This window comes from Scyliorhinus torazame, chromosome 3 (assembly GCF_047496885.1).
Source record: "Scyliorhinus torazame isolate Kashiwa2021f chromosome 3, sScyTor2.1, whole genome shotgun sequence".
NCBI lineage: Eukaryota > Metazoa > Chordata > Chondrichthyes > Carcharhiniformes > Scyliorhinidae > Scyliorhinus > Scyliorhinus torazame.
This window is the reverse complement of record NC_092709.1, coordinates 61,726,333-61,748,836: the sequence shown is the minus strand read 5'-3', so window position 1 is coordinate 61,748,836 and position 22,504 is coordinate 61,726,333. Positions and strand designations below refer to the sequence as shown.

The 22,504-nt window shown below is 48.9% G+C and overlaps 1 protein-coding gene across 10 annotated transcripts in view; it reads left to right on the top strand.

Annotated features, from left to right (window-relative positions):
- Positions 1 to 22,504, top strand: part of kiaa1109 (KIAA1109 ortholog) — a 626,997-nt gene that overhangs the window by 431 nt on the left and 604,062 nt on the right. For 9 of the 10 annotated variants that reach the window (XM_072495716.1, XM_072495713.1, XM_072495719.1 and 6 more), the window contains exon 2: positions 9,107 to 9,222. The gene's annotated coding sequence lies outside the window, so the exon portion shown is untranslated. Of the gene's footprint in view, positions 1 to 5; positions 87 to 9,106; positions 9,223 to 22,504 lie in introns of those variants that run through there. The other variant, XM_072495710.1, reaches the window with a different exon arrangement.

Sequence of the window (22,504 nt, the reverse complement as noted above, 5' to 3'; positions counted from 1 at the left end):
AGGAGGGGTAGCCCAAAAGAGGATCTCCTGTTTTGTTGCTGAGCGATTTGTCTTTCCGGATGTAATTTTTTTCCAACTATTCTTGGGTAAATCTAGGCTATTTTGATGACAGTATCGTTTGTATGTGGGTTTGAAAACTGATACTATTAACAGCGAACATAAAATTGGTTCTTATTTGGTTTGAAATAACATGGACTTCCAGTTGTCTTTGTCCACAGTGCTAACATTTAATTTGTGTGGCCGTAAGCTTGCTGAACAATACATTCGTAACTTTATTTTATTTTAGGTGTCATTTCACTTAGCAATTGTCAGAGGTGGTAGGCAGTCTGGCAGACTCTTAGATCTGTGTTAAAATAGGTGGGATAGTAAGTTGTAACGAGGAAATGAGAAATTTACAGATGGATAGGTTAGGTGAATGGGCCAAAATCTGGCAGATGGAGCTGAATGTGGAAATATGTGAGGTTATTGGACTTCCGGTGGCGGCCATTGTGTGAGTGTCCTGCTTGAAGGTGTTGGTTTTGGCCCTTTTCGCCCGTGTTTTGGGTAGATTCGGCGGAAATAGAGAGCGGAGGGTGTAATGGAAGGAGTTCTCCCCTGGATGGATGGGCATGTTTACGGGCTATCAGACCTGGCTGAAGACAGTGAAAGACCTGGTGAAAGAGTTGGAAGAGACTCGTGGCGTAGTACCAATTTCGAAAATAGCAGAAGGAGAAGGGTCGTCGGCGGCGGGAAAGCTGCAGATGGGCTTCGTTAAAGAGGAGTTTTGGTAGCAAAGGGAAGAAATACAGAGCGACTGGTCGAAGGCAATTGAGGGGGAAGTGGCACCTCTTCAGGGTCCCTGGAATGGGTGGAGATGTGCCTCGGAACAAAGAGGGCAATGATCCAAATGGTGGAGAAGGTGCTGTCTGGCCAGAGTGACCGTATGGTGTATTTGGATGCGCAGGTGACAATCTTAGGGGATTTGTGCAAGTCGCTGTGGTCGAAGGTGGAGGACCAGCAGAATAGGTCCAGGCAACAAAATCTACAGATTGTGGGTCTGCCAGATGGAATGGAGGGAACGAGCGCCATGAACTATGTTGGGAGAATGCTGGCCAGGTTAGTGGAGGTGAAAGTGTTCAACAAGGCCCTAGAGGTGGATCGGTTCCATTGATCCTTGAGGCAGAAGCCGAGAGCGGGGGAGCCGCTGCAGTGATTGTGCGGATGCACAGGTTTCTGGACAAGGAAAAGATCCTGAGGTGGGCCAGGGCGAAACGGGTCTGTGAATGGGAGGGAAATTGAATCCGGATTTATCAGGACATTGGAGCAGAGTTGGCCAGGATGCGAGAGGGGTTCAACAAGGCCAAGGCAGTGTACCAACGACAGATTTGATTTTGATTGTTGTATCCAGCCAGACTTTGGGTAACCTATGATGGCCGGGAATATTAATTTGGGACACCAGAGGAGGCAAATTACTTTATCAATCATAAGCTGAGGGAGAGCTGAATGGAGGAACTATGTCTGCGAAAATTGGGTTTTGTTATTGTTCTTGTTTGCTGATATGGGGGGGAAGTTAAGAAGTTGTAATTTTGTATTGGGGTGATTGCTCTCCTCCCCTTCCCCATCTTTCTTCAGGCGGTCTTTTGTGTTTTTTGTGTTTTATTGTAAGGGTTGTATTTTTGGGGCTTTTTAGAATGCTTTCATGTCTTTGATATTTTGTACGGTAATCGTGTGCCTATTGCGCAAGTTAAGATGGGTTGTGTAAGGGTTGGGATGGGGGAGTGTTGGAGGGGGCCTTTAGGCAGGAATTGCCACACGAACAAGCAACGCTCGTGAATGGGTGTGCAGTGGAAGGGGTAGGCTGCGACATTTGGCCAGTGTAGGGGTGGGGAGGGGGTAACTGTTTTGTTGAAATGTGGCTTTGTTATTGTCTACGTTGGAAGAAAATATTTTTTTTTAAAAAATGCGAAGTTATCCATTTTGGTCGGAAAAATATAATAATAATAAAAATAACCTTGTATTGTCACAAGTAGGTTTACATTAACACTGCAATGAAGTTACTGTGAAAAGCCCCTAGTCGCCACTTCCGGCACCTGTTCAGGTACACAGAGGGAGAATTCCGAATTCTCAGCTGGTACGGGAATTGAACCCGCGCTGCTGGCAAACCAGCTGTCTAGCCCATTGTGCTAAACCAGCCCTGCTGGCTTATAGAGGCAACTTATTATCTAAATGGAGAGAAACTTCAGAGTGCTTAAGGGCAGAGGGATCTGAGTGTCCTCTTGTATGAATCTAAGAAAATTAGTATGCAGGTACAGTAGGTAATAAGGAAGGGAAATGGAATTTTGGTATTTAAGGCAAAAGGAATAGAGTATAAAAGTAGGGCAGTGTTCCTTCAACTGTACGAGGCATTGGTGAGAACGCACCTGAATTACTGTGTACAATATTTGATGAGGGATACATAGAACATACAGTGCAGAAGGAGGCCATTCAGCCCATCATGTCTGCACCGACCCACTTAAGCCCTCACTTCCACTCTATCCCCGTAACCCAATTACCCCTCCTAACCTTTTTGGTCACTAAGGGCAGTTTATCATGGTCAATCCACCTAACCTGCACGTCATTGGACTGTGGGAGGAAAACAGAGCACCCGGAGGAAACCCACGCAGACACAGGGAGAACATGCAGACTCCGCACAGACAGTGACCCAGCGGGGAATTGAACCTGGGACCCTGGCACTGTGAAGCCACAGTGTTACCAACTGGTGCTACCATGCTGCCCTGATATAATTGCATTGGAGGAAGTTCAGAGGAGGTTCACTAGATTGATTCCAGAGATGAGGGTTTGTCTTATGAAGAAGGATTGAGCAGTTAGGCCTATACTCTGGCGTTTGGAAGAATGAAGAGAGAACTAATTGAGGTATATAAGATGATAAATGATATTGACAAAGTAGACATAGAGCAGGTGTTTCCTCTTGTAGGTGAATCTAGAATGCGAGGTCATAGTTTTAGGATAAGGGGTAGCAGATTTAAAACCGAGATGGGGAGAAATAACTTCTCTCAAAGTGTTCTGAATCTGTGGATTTCACTACCCCAGAGTGCTATGGATGGCAAGACATTGAGTTAATTTAAGGAGGAGATAGACAGATTTTTAATGAGTAATGGATTTAAGGTGTGGCCATCTAAAATGGCCACTTGCAAAGGATAATGGGAATTATGGTCCGGTTGGGACACAGACGGTACTCAGCCCCTGTGTATTATGCAAAGGGAAACCAGATCTAACTGAAGCTCACACCAGATAAAGGTCAATCACCGATTTCCCCAGGACAATGGGACACAGATCGAAACGTAGCAATAGTAGCAGACTCAGGGGCGCCTATTTACCTTATATGGAAGTGCATACGTGCTTTGGACAATGGCAGCTAGGACTCGCCCAAGCCATCGAGGTACCCGCCCCTAATTGGCCAGAATCGATTTGGGTGATCGAAAACCTATCAATCCATTGGATCCCGAGTTGGGACCGCCCAAAAGAGCACGAAAGATCGGGGGATAAGAAGAACTGCGCAACCAGTATTCGGTCTCTTTTGGGACCGGCCTCTGCTCCGACCAACTGCAGCACATCGACCAGCCAAGTTCAAGGACCCGCAATCGCTACCTGAAGGACGAGCCGCAGTCAAGACAAACCTGAAGACTTCTAGCCGACACACGTTATCTAACCTGCAGAGAGCCGGTCACTTGGAAGTTACGTAATCGTCATTTTAGTTGTTAGGTGTAGTTTAATAAGTAGCTGCGTGTAGATTATTACACATAGAACCAAGCCTATGTTTAATAATAGACAATAATTGAACTAACACACTGGTTTTGTGGTCATTTGTCCAATACAAGGAACGTACTCGCGTCTTGTGGCTCAGATAAAAGAGCAACAAAGGGTTATGGAGAACGCGCAGAAAAGTGGAGTTGAGGCTGAGATGAGATCAGCCATGATCGTATTGAATGGTGGAGCAGGCTCGAGGGGCTGAATTGCCTACTCCTGCTTCTTATGTTCTTACGTAGGTTGTGTGCCATTTCCTGCACAGCCGTCTCAGTCATAAACATTTATATGTACAGAAAGGCTGAATTTCTCCCAAAGAAGGATGATATTGTGTATGAGGAGGCTTTTCTTTTGGGGAAGGTGGCCTTTTCTCTCCACCTGCCTATTTCATGGACATTTTCAGAATTTTGACAATATTTCATTGGTTTTTAATTTGATGAGGACTTATGTCATGCCACTTTAAAGAAAGCTCATTTCCACATTCTGTCCCCTTTCCACTAAACTATCTGTCCTGTCACTAAAGGGAGGGAGCAGGCAAGTGTCATGAAATGAAATGAAATTAAAATCACTTATTGTCACAAGTAGGCTTCAAATGAAATTACTGTGAAAAGCCCCTAGTCACCACATTCCGGCGCCTGTTCGGGGAGGCTGGTACAGGAATTGAACCGTGCTGCTGGCCTGCCTTGGTCTGCGTTCAAAGCCAGCGATTTAGCCCTGTGCTAAACCAGCCCCAGGTCGTCCTTCATGTAGCGATTGCGGGTCCTTGAACTTGACTGGTCGATGTGCTGCAGTTGGTCGGAGCAGAGGCCGGTCCCAAAAGAGACCGAATACTGGTTGCGCAGTTCTTCTTATCCCCCGATCTTTCGTGCTCTTTTGGGCGGTCCCAACTCGGGATCCAATGGATTGATAGGTTTTCGATCACCCAAATCGATTCTGGCCAATTAGGGGCGGGTACCTCGATGGCTTGGGCGGGTCCTAGCTGCCATTGTCCAAAGCACGTATGCACTTCCATATAAGGTAAATAGGCACCCCTGAGTCTGCTACTATTACTACGTTTCGATCTGTGTCCCATTGTCCTGGGGAAATCGGTGATTGACCTTTACCTGGTGTGAGCTTCAGTTAGATCTGGTTTCCCTTTGCATAATACACAGGGGCTGAGTACCGTCTGTGTCCCAACCGGACCATAATTCCCATTATCCTTTGCAACAATAGAATTAATTTTAACAGGCTAACACTTGGGACTGGATTGGTAAATAATGCTGAGCAACATACACTGGGGAAATTTATTCAAGATTCATATTTTGTTTGGACATCAGTAAAGTTTTGATATGGTTTTTGTATTGCTCAGAATTATGTGAGGGGAAAATTGTAACATTTTGTTTCAAACTTGAATTATGTGATTAATTGTGTGCACATGAGGTGGAGGATGGGAGTTCTAAGAAATTCTGTACCCTACGTTTATGGCAGGACAAATTTCTTTTATACTGCTCCAGCAATTTGCCTTGACTCCAGTATTTTTTGTGGCAATAACTATAAACAGATTCTGACAACCTTTTTGGGTCGATCATTTAAAATTTAGCATTTTTTTTTTTTTGCATTGCCATCGCCAGTCTGCTTAGTGCATGAATGAAAGAAATACGTTTATGCCAATGTTTTCCTCTGTGCTCTATAGGTTACAGGATAAGAATTTTGCTGATGTGAATTTATTGGTGAGCAATGGGGCATAATTTACAAAGGAGGAATTCATATCAAGATAGCAAAATAAAGCATTGAATCTCTTGTTTTGCCTCTTATGATGTTGTAAAGTCCCAGAGTGCTTTAGAATATATAAAGTACTTTTGAAGTATAATCACTGTTGTAACATTGGCAGTGCGGCAATCATTTTGAAAACTGCAAGGCTCCACAAACTGCACTAAATTCTTTTTAATTTTTAGAGTACCCAATTCATTTTTTCCAATTAAGGGGCAATTTAGAGTGGCCAATCCAAACTCATGCTAACACGGGGAGAATGTGCAAACTCCACATGGAAAGTGACCCAGAGCCGGGATCGAACCTGGAACCTCGGCGCCGTGAGGCAGCAGGGCTAATCCACTGTGCCACCCTGCTGCCCTAGCTGCACTAAAATAAATTAAATTACCAGATCAGCTGTTGCAGCTGTTGGGTGAGAGGTAAATGTTGGCCAGGACATGGGTCTGGAGGCAGTTCTGACTGTATCGTGTGGTGGAACATTTTTTAACATTTGTCTGAGAACGGAGATGAAACATGGTTGATATTGTTGCGCCTTCCTTTTACTGTCTTTTCCTGAGGCTCTGTTCCAATTATGGCAATCCGTGAGTTTGCCCTACTTTCTTTTGATATCTATGTTCTAATGCTCAGAGTCGCCAGGTATCAAGTGATACCACCACAAGGTTCAACCGGCTATCGATCAAAGAGCCAAACACCAGTTTGTTAGTTCAAGGTCTAGGGTACTTTATTTACACACAATTAGTCATGCAACATAAACACTACTAGTTAACTACACCGATCGACTAAGACAACCTGTACTTAACTTCAGGCACCCAGTTTAGGTCAGAGAAACAGTGGCCGCTGTTCGATTCTGGATCTAGCGAGTCTGGAGAAGTAACTGCTGCTCAACTAGGCTCATCCGTCTGGTAGCGAGCATTGAACTTGGACTTACTTCTGGTGTTGCTGCACTTGGAGGTGGTCGTGGCCGGGGCACCAGGTCCAAGAGAGGACGAACATATGGCGAATTCTCTTCTTATACTTGGGGGTTTTCGCGCTCTTTCGGGCGGTCCTTCAGTTTGGATCCCTAATTGGGTGATCCCTGATCACTCTGTTCGATTCCTAACCAATAAATGGGTGGGGATCTGGATGGCTGGGCAGTCCCAAGCGGTCACTGACCCCGTTGTTTACGCTTCCCCTGAACAGGGAGTGATGCCGAAATGTCTGGGACTGTACCGGTCGCTCGAGTACCAGTCCTTTGTTTTGGTGAATTTGGGCCATCAAATGCTAATCGGCCCCATCAAAATGCTAATTGGTCGGAGTTTTGATACTGTCTGGACTTCTTGCTTGCAAATATACATTTCAGGCTCTGAGCCTGCCTGAGTCTTGCCTTGTCCATTTTACCCGCTAGGCTTTGCGAGTTTCTGTGTTCCTAGTTGTAAGTGGCCATCCCAGATGGCTACAATATCTTATCCAAAAGTCAATACCTCCCGCAATGCAGTGCTCCCCCAGAACTGTCAGAGGTGTCAGACTAGATTAAGTGCTCAAACCTTTAAATCAGTGGTTCCCAAAGTGTTGTCTGCGATCTGGTCCATGATGCAAGTCACTGGCACACAAGACCAATGCTAAGGTCACAACAGGCCAGAATCCTCAACCCCATCTCTTGTGTGCTGTTACAGAGTCAGGTTGGCTCCAGCCTGCATGGCACAAGTTTTTATGTGGGCAACAATATAGTTTTATAAGCAAGATTTATGTTATTGTTGACTTAATATCGCTTAATATAGATGTAACCTAAATATTTGTTTCTCAGAAGAAGATTGTTGTGATGATTTTATAACACATTAGAATATTTCTGATAGACATGTCTTTGTGCACTTATTAATGTTTATAACACGGAAATGCCTATACTTTTTTTTCAGGTATGAATTAATTTACTTATATTCAGTAAAATGTCTGTAAACTTCCTATATTCAGGAGGGAAACAACAGCAATGAATGTATAATCTCCAAAGGTTCTCACTAATTCTGGCAAGCGAATGCCGGTTGGACCAGATTGATAGGTGGTCTGCAATGTCTTTTGCCCTACCCAAGTGTCTGCAGATGAAAATGTTTGGGAACCACTGCAGGGTTTTTCAAAGTGCGGGTCGTGGCCTGTGGGTGGGCCGGGGGCAGGTGTCGGGAGGGTCGCTGAACGATCAGTTGTGCTGTTCCTGCGGTGGTGCCAATCGTAGGAGAAGTACCCAATGGCTACTGCCAGCATTTTTATTGATAATGGTGGCTGCTGCCACTTTTTAAATAAGGAAGAAATGAGGCGGTGTGCAGTGTCCCGACCAGAAGCAGCAGCAGTGACCGGGTCATGTGCCCTGCATGTGCGCTTGACGTCAAGTATGTATATGCTTTTGGTGCCAAATTATGGAGGAGAGCTGCTTCCATTTCCTAGCTGATAGCAAGCAAGTAAAGAGGACTGTGAAGATGGATCGTTTTCTTACAAGGAAGAGATGGCCAGAGACACAAATAGATAGTGTACCTATTGGCCAGGAACTCACAATTGAATCTGCTGGAGATAGCTGCTGAGGAGAGTCCAGGGCAGGACAAAGCTGTGCTCGTGTTAGCTCTGCATAGAGCTCCCAGGCCTTTTGTTAATAGTATGCAAAGAAAAATCTTAATTCGGGAACAAAGCTGTAAAAAGATGATTTCTTTAGGTATGATTTGTCAGTTGTACCAATGGAAAAACGAATGCAAAGCCCATCTGTGTTATATGCAGGGAAGTATTAGCAAATGAGAGGAGAAGTTTCAGATTTTGAAAGAGAAGTTGTAGTTGAAAAATTCCTTTTGAGGATGAGACTCAGTTATTAACTTACAGCTGACTCCAAATGAAAAGACGACACTGTTGTACCTGACCAGTGATAGCACATTAAAAATACCGAACGCCCATGAGGCTGTCAGCATTCAGGAGTAGCATCTCCCAGGAGCATCTAGTGCTGAATAAAACAAGCATTTTGTTGCTATTGCTTTTCCTGACGACAAACATGTGCGAGGTTGGATTTTCCCTTCTCAAAAGATGAAGACTGCACAGAGGAACTTTCTGATGTCTGCACCTGCACACTGCCTTCTCATGTGAATCTGATTCAAGTGAGATTGTGAGGACCAAGCAGGCCCCCCTTTCTCATTAAAGGTAAGTGAATATGGCGTGGGTCACTAAGGTCACTCGGCATGGGTCGCAAAGATCGGCTGGCATGGGTCCCGAAGTTTGGCTGGCTGGCAAAAGTGGGTGCTGGGCAAAAAAAGTTTGAAAGACACTAGTCTATAATGTAGCTTTAGCACACAGCTTTCTGGCTGATATCTGAAATGAATCGAACTGTTTGTGATTATGTTTACAGTTAAGATGACTGGAGATTTTGAGCCAAATAGGTTTTTCTCCAGGGTGTGGTATTATTTAACTGACTTTTAATAGAAGTTTAATGCTGAATCTTTGTAATTTGGTTTTGAATGCCTTTGTCTAACTGAATTGATATTTAGTGATGTGTGAAGCTGAATTAGGAATGCATTTTGTTGAATCCCGAGTACTATAAAGAAACTTTTACTTTAAATCTCACATTCAGGGTTCACGGTCAAAGTGCGGATGCCTGTCAAGAATTTTCTCAGTCACGTCCCGATATCCTAGACCCTATTTTTGAAGTGGAGCCTGCGTACGATAGACTTGTCAAGTTAATAAACAGTAAGTGATTTGAGTTAAATTAATTTTGTTAGATGTAATCTTTAGTTTTAGAAAATCAAATTTAGTTCTACCCTTTATGTGTAACTATATTTAAACGTATAATTGAATTGGCCTCTTCTCTAACCCTGTAGCAACAATTAGGTGAATAGTTATCGACTTCAGGTAGATTATAGACATATTAAAATGTGAAGAGAAATCTGAAGTGATGCATTTTGGTAGAAGTCATGGGGAGAGGCAAGGCAAAGTAGATGGTATCATTTTAAAGGTGGCACTCAAACAGAGACACTTCGTTGTGTACTGTGAGGGAATTCGGCATGGGTCATTTTGTGCAGTGGTTAAAGTATTTTTTAACAAAAACCCAACCACCGGACTGGAGCCTTGGTGTGGAAAGTGTGACTAAGTGACCGGTTTTTGGCAGCTGGAAAAGGAAGTCACGTGACAGTGAGGAACAGTGCCAGACGACGGTCAGTTCCATGCAGGTCAAATTCGGTTGTTCGGGCCATGAAGCTGGGCCTCCGAGAAGCCGGGTGCTGTAGTTCAAAATGGCCTTGGAGCAGTGGTTGCTGAAACCCAGGAATTAGTTGACTGCTTGGTGAAGCTGTCTGCTCCATGACGCTGGCAGTTGGGGCAAAGAAAAGCCCATCTGCAGTGGTTATCTGCCAGAGATCTGGGATTGTGCCAGTTATTAGATGCTGGGGTGTAGTCTTGTGAATCCAGTGGGATGCAGTATCGGGCGAAGAAATTGAGCAACTGGAAGTTGAGCAGTTTCTGAGGCAGTGTTAGTTGGAGTGACTGATGAAGGGAAATCAGGCTATATCCTCGACGGAGTGAAATTGAAGACCGAGCTTAAAGGTTTTTGTGACTGATATCTGGATGGGTTCCAGAGAAACTTTGTGCGATCTTTCTTTGTTGTGTCTGCCAGTTTGTGGTATGTTTAACCATAGTATTCCTATTAATTTCATATTTACCTCGTGTTAATTCTGGCTGTTGAGTATAAGTTGGATAGTATTGACTGCTTATTGGCTGTTTATAACTGTGAAACCATATGGCTTTATTTTCTTAATGCACAGTTTCCCAAACTTTTACGCCACGGAACCCTTTACCCTCCCAAGAGTACTGATGGAACCGCTGAGAAAAATTCTGATTATTGTCACACATGCACTCTCTCTCACACATACGCGCACACCCTCGCACACATGATGCGCGCTCTCTCATGCAGGTGCGTGTGCTCTCACACACTCTCTCTCCTGCATGTGCACTCACGCGCATGCTGCATTCTCGTGCACGCACTATCTTGCGCGTGTTCTCACGCACGTGCATGCACTCAGGCATGTTCATTCTCGCGCACACAGCACTTTCTCACGCACGCACGCTCCCTTCCGGACGTATGCACTCACGCAGGTGTGTACTCATTCGATAGATAACCACTGCTGTTGTGCTTTTTTCTTGCAGGCGCGCTCGCACTGTATCGTACACTCGCACGCACGCACACTCACGTGCGTGCACTCTTACGCACATGCACTCACGCATGTGCACACAAGCACGTGCACACTCCAGCGCATGCACACTTTCACGCGCGTGCACACTTTCACACGTGCGCACACACATGCGTGCGCGCACTCCGACGCGTGCGCATACTCTCTCGCCCGTGCACACACACTCGCGCGCTGTCGGCTGCCCGCCCGCGCTGTCGGCCGCCCGCCCGTCCTCTCGGCCGCCCGCCCGTCCTCTCGGCCGCCCGCCTGCCCACTCGTTCTCACCAGCCCGCATATTCTGACTCTCTCCAGCTGTGCCCTCTTTCTCCCCCCGACTTCTTCTGCCTGTCCGGACCACGCCCTCGCCCTCCCGCGTGCGCCCTCTCCCGGCCGCGCTGCCCTCTCCCCGTGTGCACCCTCTCCCAGCCGCGCCGCCCTCTCCCTCCCCGCGCGTTCACCCTCCCTCCCCTCGCATACCCCCTCTCTTCCCGCACGCCCTTCCCTGCGTGCGCATTCCCGCCTCGCACTCACTCTGCCACGCGTGAGCGTCTCTCTCACGTGCAAGCCCTCGCGCTCTTCTTATTGCATTAGGTACTCACATCTATCAGCAGCTAGTACAGGGAGAAAGTAGCTTCTGATTGGACAAGCAGCTTCATAGCATTTTTCAAATTTTATTCACCAGCCTGGCTTAACACTGGACTCAGTTTGGAAAGCCCTAGGCGCGATGTATTGGAAATGAAACAGAGTCCCGTGTCAGGCACATTTACCCGGTTGTTTCCCAACGAACCTACTGTTAAATCGGACTCTGCTTCATTCCTGGGCCACAGAGAGGAACACTTCATCAAGACCGCATTTAGTCTCTTTACCTGCACTGCACGAATGAACTCTGCTCGCCAGTGCAGGAAGAGATCGGGGTGCCATTTTAAATGTGCCCTATCTCTGAACCCCCCACCACGGCCTCGGGACCCCCCATACCCCAATTTACCAATGCGGCGGTCCTTGACCCTCCCGCCCCTCACCTCATAAGGGCAGGGCACCCCTGGTCCGATGCCAGGCACAGGCAAGGAGCCACCTGGGCGCCGCCAGCCGGGCACCCTGGTAATAGCACTGTCAAGTGGCACAGGTAGGGTGCCAGGCTGACAGAGCCACAGTGCCTGGGTGACATAGTGGGTGCCACGGTACCATCCTGCCCAGAACCTGACCACCCAGGGGCCCCCAAGCCTTCCATGACGGAAGCGTTGATAAACAGAGCACACAATTTAAGGTGATTGACAAAAGAACCTGAGGCAGCACGGAGTTTTTTTGATTTGGAATGAATTGCTGAAGGGGCAGCAAAGCAGAAAAGTTACATTCAAAACAGATTTGGATTAATATTGTACTTGAAGAGGAAAGAAATTACAAAGCTATGGGGAAAGAGAAGGGGAGTGGAGCTATTGGAGGTCACCACCAGAGACCCTGCACAGGCATGATGGGTAAAATTGCCTCAAATTTGCTGTATCGTTTTATGATTCCATAATAAAATTCATTAGAACTTTAGAAACTGGGAAAGAGAAACTTTTAAAGATAGATAACAGGAAAGGAAAGCACAATGTTCACATGCAGTCAATATTAATGTGAAAGCTGTCGTTGAAAGGTTGGATATCTTTGATGCATTGTCCATTATTGGGCATTACGTTTCCTCATTGGTGTAGTGTAATACAAAGAACAAAGAAATGTACAGCACAGGAACAGGCCCTTCGGCCCTCCAAGCCTGTGCCGACCATGCTGCCCGACTAAACTACAATCTTCTACACTTCCTGGGTCCGTATCCCTCTATTCATGTATTTGTCAAGATGCCCCTTAAATGTCACTATCGTCCCTGCTTCCACCACCTCCTCCGGTAGCGAGTTCCAGGCACCTACTACCCTCTGTGTAAAAAAAACTTGCCTCGTACATCTACTCTAAACCTTGCCCCTCTCACCTTAAACCTGTGCCCCCTAGTAATTGACTCCTCTACCCCGGGGAAAAGCCTCTGACTATCCACTCTGTCTATGCCCCTCATAATTTTGTAGACCTCTATCAGGTCACCCCTCAACCTCCTTCGTTCCAGTGAGAACAAACCGAGTTTATTCAACCGCTCCTCACAGCTAATGCCCTCCATACCAGGCAACATTCTGGTAAATCTCTTCTGCACCCTCTCTAAAGCCTCCACATCCTTCTGGTAGTGTGGCGACCAGAATTGAACACTATACTCCAAGTGTGGCCTAACTAAGGTTCTATACAGCTGCAACATGACTTGCCAATTCTTATACTCAATGCCCCGGCCAATGAAGGCAAGCATGCCATATGCCTTCTTGACTACCTTCTCCACCTGTGTTGCCCCTTTCAGTGACCTGTGGACATGTACTCCTAGATCTCTCTTACTTTCAATACTCTTGAGGGTTCTACCATTCACTGTATATTCCCTACCTGCATTAGACCTTCCAAAATGCATTACCTCACATTTGTCCGGATTAAACTCCATCTGCCATCTCTCCGCCCAAGTCGCCAAACAATCTAAATCCTGCTGTATCCTCTGATAGTCCTCATCGCTATCCGCAATTCCACCAACCTTTGTGTCGTCTGCAAACTTACTAATCAGACCAGTTACGTTTTCCTCCATCATTTATATATACTACAAACAGCAAAGGTCCCAGCACTGATCCCTGTGGAACACCACTGGTCACAGCCCTCCAATTAGAAAAGCATCCTTCCATTGCTACTCTTTGCCTTCTATGACCTAGCCAGTTCTGTATCCACCTTGCCAGCTCACCCCTGATCCCGTGTGACTTCTCCTTTTGTACTAGTCTACCATGAGGGACCTTGTCAATGGCCTTACTGAAGTCCATATGGACAACATCCACTGCCCTACCTGCATCAATCATCTTAGTGACCTCCTCGAAAAACTCTATCAAGTTAGTGAGACACGACCTCCCCTTCACAAAACCATGCTGCCTCTCACTAATACGTCCATTTGCTTCCAAATGGGAGTAGATCCTGTCTCGAAGAATTCTCTCCAGTAATTTCCCTACCACTGAAGTAAGGCTCACCGGCCTTTAGTTCCCTGGATTATCCTTGCTACCCTTCTTAAACAGAGGAACAACATTGGCTATTCTCCAGTCCTCCGGGACATCACCTGAAGACAGTGAGGACCAAAGATTTCTGTCAAGGCCTCAGCAATTTCCTCTCCAGCCTCCTTCAGTATTCTGTGGTAGATCCCATCAGGCCCTGGGGACTTATCTACCTTAATATTTTTTAAGACGCCCAACACCTCGTCCTTTTGGATCTCAATGTGACCCAGGCTATCTACACACCCTTCTCCAGACTCAACATCTACCAATTCCTTCTCTTTGGTGAATACTGATGCAAAGTATTCATTTAGTACCTCGCCCATTTCCTCTGGCTCCACACATAGATTCCCTTGCCTATCCTTCAGTGGGCCAACCCTTTCCCTGGCTACCGTCTTGCTTTTTATGTACGTGTAAAAAGCCTTGGGATTTTCCTTAACCCTATTTGCCGATGGCTTTTCGTGACCCCTTCTAGCCCTCCTGACTCCTTGCATAAGTTCCTTCCTACTTTCCTTATATTCCACACAGGCTTCGTCTGTTCCCAGCCTTTTAGGCCTAATAAATGCCTCCTTTTTCTTTTTGACGAGGCCTACAATATCTCTCGTTATCCAAGGTTCCCGATAATTGCTGTATTTATCCTTCTTCCTCACAGGAACATGCCGGTCCTGAATTCCTTTCAACTGACACTTGAAAGCCTCCCACATGTCAGATGTTGATTTGTCCTCAAACATCCGCCCCCAATCTCAGTTCTTCAGTTCCCGCCTAATATTGTTATAATTAGCCTTCCCCCAATTTAGCACATTCATCCTATGACCACTCTTATCCTTGTCCACCAGCACTTTAAAACTTACTGAATTGTGGTCACTGTTCCCAAAATGCTCCCCCACTGAAACTTCTACCACCTGGCCGGGCTCATTCCCCAATACCAGGTCCAGTACAGCCCCCTCCCTAGTTGGACTGTCTACATATTGTTTTAAGAAGCCCTCCTGGATGCTCCTTACAAACTGCGTCCCGTCTAAGCCACTGGCACTAAGTGAGTCCCAGTCAATATTGGGGAAGTTGAAGTCTCCCATCACCACATCCCTGTTGTTTTTACTCTTTTCCAAAATCTATCTACCTATTGCTCCTCTATCTCCCGCTGGCTGTTGGGAGGCCTGTAGTAAACCCCCAACATTGTGACTGCACCCTTCTTATTCCTGATCTCTACCCATATAGCCTCACTGCCCTCTGAGGTGTCCTCCCGTAGTACAGCTGTGATATTCTCCCTAACCAGTAGCGCAACTCCGCCACCCCTTTTACATCCCCCTCTATCCCGCCTGAAACATCTAAATCCAGGAACGTTTAGCTGCCAATCCTGCCCTTCCCTCAACCAGGTCTCTGTAATGGCAACAACATCATAGTTCCAAGTACTAATCCAAGCTCTAAGTTCATCTGCCTTACCCGTAATACTTCTTGCATTAAAACATATGCACTTCAGGCCACCAGACCTGCTGTGTCCAGCAACTTCTCCCTGTCTGCTCTGCCTCAGAGCCACACTGTCCCTATTCCCTAGTTCTCCCTCAATGCTCTCACCTTCTGACCTATTGCTCCCATGCCCACCCCCCTGCCATACTAGTTTAAACCCTCCCATGTGACACTAGCAAACCTCGCGGCCAGGATATTTATGCCTCTCCAGTTTAGATGCAACCCGTCCTTCTTGTATAGGTCACACCTGCCCTGGAAGAGCTCCCAGTGGTCCAGATAACGGAAACCCTCCCTCCTACACCAGCTGTTTAGCCACGTGTTTAGCTGCTCTATCTTCCTATTTCTAGCCTCACTGGCACGTGGCACAGGGAGTAATCCCGAGATTACAACCCTAGAGGTCCTGTCTTTTAACTTTCTGCCTAGCTCCCTGAACTCCTGCTGCAGGACCTCATGCCCCTTCCTGCCTATGTCGTTAGTACCAATATGTACAATGACCTCTGCCTGTTTGCCCTCCCCCTTCAGGATGCCCTCTACCCGTTCGGAGACATCCTGGACCCTGGCACCAGGGAGGCAACATACCATCCTGGAGTCTCTTTCACGTCCACAGAAGCGCCTGTCTGTGCCCCTGACTATAGAGTCCCCTATTACTATTGCTCTTCTGCGCTTTGACCCTCCCTTCTGAACATCAGAGCCAGGCGTGGTGCCACTGCTCCAGCTGCTGCTGGTTTCCCCTGATTGGATACTGTCGGGGGGGGGATAGCCTCAGGGGTATACCTGTTCGAGAGGGGGACAACCACAGGGGAGTCCTGCACTGACTGCCTGCCCTTTCTGGTGGTCACACATTTCTCTGCCTGCACCTTGGGTGTGACCACATTTATATAACTGCGATCTATGACGCTTTCCGCCACCTGCATGCTCCTAAGTGCATCCAATTGCTGCTCCACCCGAACCATGCGGTCTGTGAGGAGCTCCAGTTGGGTGCACTTTCTGCAGATGAAGCCATCTGGGACGTTGGAAGCCTCCCAGACCTGCCACAGCTCACAGTCAGAGCATTGCACCCCTCTAACTGACATTGCGTCAATTAATTAGCAAATTAAAATGAAAAGTTTAAGTTACTGTTAACTATCTGTTTCCTAGCACTAGATTTCTACTATAAATGTGAAAGCTAAATATAGTACTCTCCGATCTCTGGCTTAGATACCCCTCTAAATTATAATTTCTACTATAAATGTGAAAGGTAAATATAGTACTCTCCGATCTCTGGCTTAGATACCCCTCTAAATTATAATGAAGTAATTATGTTTAATTAGTTACCAATGCTTAATTTTTTAAATTTAATGTAGATTCCCAACCAGCCACTCGGGTCACAGCTTTTCTGTGATGTCACTTCAGTTTCCCCCCCACCACACACACACACAATTTGAAAAGGTAATAAAAGTAAAAAGGAGTAAAAATCACTTACTTACCTTCTGAGGGTCTTAGATGTTCTCAGGTTTTCTCCCTGACAGAGACTGCTCCTCCTCCTCCGAACGGCTCTCGAAACTAGGCCGCGATCTTTTAAAATCTCCGCTCTGACTCGCAGCTCCCGCTCTTTTTAAATCTACATAATTCAGTTTGTTAATATGTAGCCCATTCATGCATTTATTATCCTGTAAGACACAAATCCCTATTAAAAAATGTAATATAGTGTCATGTGCGGGTCCCTTTAAGAAATGGATGTTTATCAAATAGCTGCAGTGATGTCATTGTGTGAGTGAAGCTGGAATGTGATTTTGCTTTTTACTTTTGTTTTGAGCTGGAAGTTCTTTTTGGCTCTGTGTTTTAGTTTCGCTTTCAGTTGGAGAGCTGCATTCAAACCAAGCAGATGCATTTTGGGCTCTCTCTCCTCATGCTAAAGAATGTTTCCAGATCACTTGATGATTTCAAAGTAATACCTCTTCCTGTAAGGAATGCAAACCTACTTTCTTTGTTCAAAAAGGTTTTTGACTTATGGATGTTGTTAGGGTTACCTATAGAGTATTGTATCTTTTTGGGGGGTTATCAGTGTTGGTAGTTGATAAGATGTTTACTGTGTGTTTATAAAATGTTAACTGGATTCATAGAATGAACATTGTTTTGTTTTAAAAATACTTTAGATCTCTGTTGCATCACACCTGTAAAGTGGGCCCTTGTGCTCCCCATAACCAAAATCTGTTCAAAGGTTTGGGTCAGGTGAACTCCATGATATACTTTGGTGTTCTGTAAACCCTGGCCCAGGACTTCCGGGTGCGGCTATGCAGAGCTAGGTCGCATATTCGGTAGCTCCCGCTTGGAACGGACTTTTGGGCTCTTTTGCAGGGCCCCCACGGCATTTGTTTGACATTTCCCGGTGTGGCAAGAGGACTGCAACACTCCCCTGACGGTGTCCCCCAGGAGTGTTGTGTCTTTTGGCTGCCAGGCCCGGCAGAAGCAGTGGAAGATTTGGCTGCAAACAGGATAAACAGGGCCCCTTCCAGCATGCAAGCGGGGGAAGGGCAAGCCTAAAGCTGCAAACTGACCTGAGGACCTTTATCAAAAGTGAATTCTAACAGCAGAGGGAACAACTGTGAAAAGATCTCACCAGGGCCACTGAAGAAGTGGGGACGAGGCTTCCGGTGGCGGCCATGGAGGGGTAGGTCACGCATTCGGCAGCTCCCGTCTGGAACGGACACTTGGACCTTTTTCAGGAGTTTCCACGGACATTTTGGGGCAGATTGGTGAAGCGAACACTGCCAAAAGTATTCCCTCTCGAGACTTTTGGGCTCTTTTCAGGGCCCCCCCAAGGGCACTTTTTCGACGTTTCCCGGTGTGGGAAGGAGTTAATAATAGTTCCCCGTCAGTATATGGCTTTAACTAGGAGCGGGGTGACAAAAAAGGTGGTGGTGGACCAGAAGAAGGGAGGGAAGAAGGACAAAATGGCGGCGGGTGGAGACCAGGCAGCGTGGAGGCAGTGGGCGGAGGAGCAACAGGAGGGTATCCAGCGCTGCCTCAGAGAGATTAAAAAGGACCTGCTAGAGCCGATGAAGGCTTCTATTGATAAGCTGCTGGAGACACAGACGGCCGAGAGGCTCAACAAAAGATCTCTGACAATGAGGACGAGATCTCAGCCCTGGCGGTAAAGGTGGAGGCGCACGAGGTGCTCCACAAGAAATGGTAGGAGCGGTTCGAGGAGATGGAGAATCGGTCGAGGTGGAAGAATCTGCGGATTCTGGGCCTCCCGGAGGGGCTGGAGGGGCCGGACGTGGGGGCCTATGTGGTCACCATGTTAAACTCGCTGATGGGAGCGGGGTCCTTCCAGGGGCCCCTGGAGCTGGAAGGGGCCCATAGAGTGTTGGCGAGGAGGCCCAAGGCTAACGAGCCTCCGCGGGCGGTGCTGGTGCGGTTCCATCGGCTCGTCGACCGGGAGTGTGTGCTCAGGTGGGCCAAGAAGGAGAGGAGCAGCAGGTGGGAGAACGCGGAGGTTCGGATATATCAGGACTGGAGTGCGGAGGTGGCGAAGAGGAGGGCCGGGTACAATCGAGCGAAGGCGGTGCTGCACAGGAAGGGGGTAAAGTTTGGCATGTTGCAGCCAGCGCGATTGTGGGTTACCTACAAGGACTGGCACCATTATTTTGAGTCTCCAGAGGAGGCGTGTGCCTTTGTTCAGGCCGAGAAGCTGGACACAGACTGAGGGTCGGGATGGGCGATTGGGGACTGTGGTGGATATGTTATGGCTATTTTTGGTTCGGGGTGGGGGGGGGCCTTTGCATTGTTTTGGGTTTCTTTTTCTCTGTTTTTCTCTTTCGGGTTGGGGAGGGTGGATGGGGCGGGTTGGGCACTGTTTTGGTTGGTGGCGGGGCCTGGTAGGTGGAGAGCGCTGGATTTTTTTCCCGAGCCGAAGACTGGGGTGGGGGGGGGGGGGGGGGGGGGGGGGCGGCGGGACCGGGACCGGGGCGGGGAAGCGAGGATTGTTTCCCGCGCTTAGAACGGAGGGGGAGAGCCTGTGAATAGGGAGCGGGAGAGGAGGGTGTGCCACACAATGGGAGGAGTCGAAGGGGAGACGGGAGTGGCCGGGGTCAGCAGGAGTCAGCTGACTTGTGGAAGTGCAATGGGGGGAGTAAACCAGCTAGGATGGGTCCTAGCCGGGGGGGGGGGGGGGGGAATAGAGTTGCTGCTGCTAAGATCAAGGAGGAGCTGGAGCGAGTGGGGTGGTTCAAGCCGCTGTGGGGAACGGGCCGGGTGTGGGGTGCGGGCGCGTGGCTGGCCGAGGGGTCATGGCAAGTCGGCGGGGGAGGGGGGCGGGTAGCCCCCTAATCCGGCTGATAACCTGGAATGTAAGGGGACTGAATGGGCCAGTTAAGCGGGCCCGCGTGTTCGCGCACCTGAAGGGGCTCCAGGCGGATGTGGTTATGCTCCAGGAGACACACCTGAAGGTGGCAGACCAGGTAAGACTGAGGAAAGGGTGGGTAGGTCAGGTGTTTCACTCAGGGCTAGATGCCAAAAATCGAGGGGTGGCGAACTTGGTGGGAAAGAAGGTGTCATTCAAGGCGTCGAGCATTGTGGCAGAGAATGGCGGTAGGTACATTTTGGTAAGTGGTAAGTTGCAGGGAGAGAGGGTGGTACTGGTCAATGTGTATGCTCCGAACTGGGACGATGCGGGTTTTATGCGGCGTATGTTGGGTCGGAACCCAGACTTGGATGTGGGGGGCCTGATAATGGGGGGAGACTTTAACACGGTGTTGGATCCTGCACTGGATCGCTCCAGGTCTAGGACGGGTAGGAAGCCGGCGGCGGCTAGAGTGTTGAGGGGATTTATGGACCAAATGGGAGGGGTGGACCCTTGGAGATTTGCAAGGCCGGGGGCTAGGGAATTTTCATTCTTCTCACATGTCCATAAGGCTTATTCGCGAATCGACTTTTTCATTTTGAGTAGGGCGCTGATAGCGAGAGTAGAGGATACCGAGTATCCGGCAATAGCCATTTCGGACCACGCCCCGCATTGGGTGGACTTGGAGATGGGAGAGGAGAGGGACCAGCGCCCGCTGTGGCGCTTGGAGGTGGGGCTGTTGGCGGACGAGGAGGTGAGCGAGCGGGTCCGAGGAAGTATAGAGAGGTACTTGGAGACCAACGACAACGGGGCGGTCCGAGTGGGGATGGTATGGGAGGCACTGAAGGCGGTGGTGAGGGGAGAGATGATTTCCATCAGGGCCCACAAGGAGCAGAGGGAGCAGGGGGAGAGGGTGAGGCTGGTGGGGGAGATAGTGAGGGTAGACAGGAGGTATGCGGAAGAACCTGAGGAAGGATTGTTGAGGAAGAGGCGCAGCCTCCAGGCCGAATTCGACCTGGTGACCACCAGGAAGGCGGAGGTACAGTGGAGGAAGGCCCAGGGGGCGGTCTACGAGTATGGGGAAAAGGCAAGCCGGATGCTGGCGCATCAGCTTCGGAAGCGGGACGCAGCTAGGGAGATCGGGGGAGTTAAGGACAGGGGAGGGAGCGTGGTGCGGAGTGGGGTTGGCATCAATGGGGTCTTTAGGGACTTCTACGAGGAATTGTACCGATCCGAGACCCCACGGGAGGAGGGAGGGATGGGCCGTTTCCTGGACCAATTGAGGCTTCCAAAGGTGGAAGACTGACTGCTGGTGGGACTGGGGGCCCCGATTGGGCTGGAGGAGCTGATCAAAGGGATAGGAAGCATGCAGGCGGGGAAGGCACCGGGGCCGGACGGTTTCCCGGTCGAGTTCTATAAAAAATATATGGACCTGTTGGGCCCGCTGTTAGTTAGGACCTTTAATGAGGCAAGGGAGGGGGAGGCTTTACCCCCGACGATGTCCTGGGCACTGATCTCCTTGATCCTGAAGCGGGACAAGGATCCCCTGCAATGTGGGTCTTACAGACCGATTTCCTTGCTAAATGTAGATGCCAACGTGCTGGCGAAGGTCTTAGCCACGAGGATTGAGGATTGTGTGCCACAGATCATCCATGAAGACCAGGCGGGGTTTGTGAAGGGGAGACAGTTGAACGCGAATGTGCGGAGGCATTTGAACATTATCATGATGCCGGCGAGGGAGGGGGAAGCGGAGATAGTGGTGGCGATGGACGCTGAGAAAGCCTTCGATAGGGTAGAGTGGGGGTACCTGTGGGAGGTGCTGAAGAGGTTTGGGTTTGGGGAGGGGTTTGTCAGGTGGGTTAGGCTGTTGTACGAGGTCCCGATGGCGAGTGTGGCCACAAATAGGAGGAGGTCCGAGTACTTTCGGTTGCACCGAGGGATGAGACAGGGGTGTCCCCTGTCCCCCCTGCTCTTCGCACTGGCGATTGAACCCCTGGCTATGGCACTGAGAGAGTCGAGGAACTGGAGGGGGTTGGTGCGGGGTGGGGAGGAGCATAGGGTGTCGCTTTATGCGGATGACCTGCTGCTGTGTGTGGCGGACCCGGTGGGAGGAATGCCAGAGGTAATGAGGATGCTGAGGGAATTCGGGGACTTTTCGGGGTACAAGCTCAATATGGGGAAGAGCGAGCTGTTCGTAGTTCGGCTAGGGGACCAGGAGAGGGGGATTGGTGAGCTCCCACTAAAAAGGGCGGAGAGGAGTTTCAGATATTTGGGGGTCCAGGTGGCCAGGAGCTGGGGGGCCCTGCATAGGCTTAACTTTACAAGGCCGGTGGAGCAAATGGAGGAGGAGTTCAAGAGGTGGGACGCGTTGCCGCTGTCCCTGGCGGGTAGGGTGCAGTCAATCAAAATGATGGTGCTCCCAAGGTTTTTGTTCCTGTTCCAGTGCCTCCCCGTGTTTATCCCGAAGGCTTTTTTCAGGCGGGTTAACAGGAGTATAATGGAGTTTGTGTGGGCGCGAGGGACTCCGAGGGGGAGAAGGGTGTTCCTGGAGCGGAGTAGAGATAGGGGGGGGCTGGCGCTGCTCAACCTCTGTGGGTACTACTGGGCCGCCAATGCGACAATGGTGCGCAAGTGGGTGATGGAGGGGGAGGGGGCTGCATGGAAGAGGCTGGAGACGGCGTCCTGTGTGGGTACGAGTCTGGGCGCGCTGGCAATGGCACCGCTGCCACTCCCTCCAAGGAGGTATACCACGAGCCCGGTGGTGGTGGCGGCCCTCAAAATTTGGGGGTAGTCGAGGCGGCATAGGGGGGGAAGTTAGGGCCTCGGCGTGAACCCCATTACGGGGGAACCACCGGTTCGCCCCAGGAAGAACAGGTGGAGGGTTTTCAAGGTGGCACAGGGCAGGCATACGAAAGTTGGGGGACCTGTTTGTG